Below are 2024 nucleotides of genomic sequence, written 5' to 3' on the forward strand. Positions count from 1 at the left end.
ACGTAAATCTGGCCCTAAGATCTTAAAATTCTACAAAGATAAATTGATGATGAAAAATACTGAGCTACTGAGGACAGAGCAGTAGCAGGAAAATTAAGGAGACATTTTAATTCCTTGCACTACTACCCACCTATACTCTGTCAACTTCTATCCACATTACTGGTCCTTGGTAGTGTACTGACTTGGTTGAAAGCTTCCTTGCTTCTTGTCTGATTCTGACACCAATTCAGGCAGAGGTTTGGTTGTAGCCCCTCATTCACAGGCCCAGGTTCCTAAAGCTTTGATAGAGACCCAGAAAAACTACACCTGGGAATTCAAAGTTTGTCATTGCTGACCCTTAATACTGTTATGCCAATACTTCCATGACACAGTAAGATCAGTCTAATATCACTGTGCTCAAGCACATACAGTGATGCCGCGTACACACGGTCGTTTTTTGTCTTGTAAAAAAACTTGTTTTTTTCTCATGGAAACTATGTATTGCCTACACACCAACGTTTTTTCAAAATGCTCTAGCAGAGCGCGGTTACGTTCAGCACGTACGGCGGCACTCTGCTCCATTCAAGCTTGCGTCATAACTTGCTTCTGAGCATGCGCGGGTTTAAAAACGTCGTTTTAAATGTCGTTTTAGCCCACACACAATCATTTTAAACTACACAAAAAACGACATTTTAAAAAACAACATAAAAAATTGAAGCATGTTCGAATTTTTTTTTGGTCGTTTTTCAGAAGACAAAAAACAACGTTTTGCCCACACACGATAATTTTAAATGACGTTTTTTAAAACGTTGTTTTATTTCATCACAAAAAACGACCGTGTGTACGCGGCATAAGTGTTTTTTTTTTTTTATCAATGGCAGAAGATCAGAACAATGTTAACAAATGGATTAGCCTAAACCAGTTATTACAGCAGTTACTCAGGGATTGCTCCACCTCAGTTTTAAATTTTTAAAAGGATGAGAGCTATTGTGCCCAGTTCACATGTATTCTTTGTTTAATCTTAATTGTTTAGAGATGGGCCAAACGACCCCGTGTTCAAAACGTTAAAAAAGTTCAGAGCTGAATAACAAAACCCATTGAAGTCTATGGGACCCGAAATATAAATAACATAGTGCCCATTTTGAGAGCTTAGATGCAAGGTATTAGGCATACAAAGGGTATGTGGGTCCGGGGACTGCCCTGGGCAACATGTATCAATGAAAAAAAAGTTTCTAAAAAACATAATTTTTAAATGAGCAGTCATTTACTAATGCTAAAAGTAAAACAATAAAAAAAAAATTAAACATAGTGCCTGCTGGGTCCTCTTAGTCTGTATGTAAAGTGGGGCATATGTACCATGTACAGTATATAACCTGTATAGAAATGTGTATTGAACCTCCAGCAGCAAAAATGTATAAAGCTCAAAAAATGAAATTTTCCCTGCAAGCTTTGGGGAGCTAATCTATATGATGAGGCCAATATTAAATGCACTCAGAACAAGATTAGAGATGTTTTGGTTAAATTCTGGTGTCTGTTTCACAGACTTTGGATAGAAGTAACAGGTGCGGAAAAATTGGGCTTTGAGTGTTGGTGGTGCCTATGCACCATCAAAGAGCAAGTGGCTGACACTGTGTTCAAATAACTCAGCTGACTCCTCCATGCATGATGCTGCGTACACACGATAATTTTTCGGCTTGTAAAAAACAAGGTTTTTCAGCCTCTAGAAAAAAAGTTTTTTCCAACTTCATCAATAAAACAACGTTACCCACACACGATCGTTAAAAAAAATTCTCTAGCAAAGCGTGGTGTCGTACAACACGTACGATGGCACTATAAAGGGAAAGTTCCATTCGGATGACGCCACCCTTGGGGCTGCTTTAGCTGATTTTGTGTTAGTAAAAGACAATTTGCACTTTTCTGTCTGTTACAGCGTGATAAATGTGCTTACTCCATTACGAACGGTTGTTTTACCAGAACGAGCGCTCCCGTCTCATAACTTGCTTCTGAGCATGCGCAGGTTTTTCACGTCGTTTAAGCCCACACAC

This window comes from Rana temporaria, chromosome 5 (genome assembly GCF_905171775.1).
Source record: "Rana temporaria chromosome 5, aRanTem1.1, whole genome shotgun sequence".
Taxonomy (NCBI): domain Eukaryota; kingdom Metazoa; phylum Chordata; class Amphibia; order Anura; family Ranidae; genus Rana; species Rana temporaria.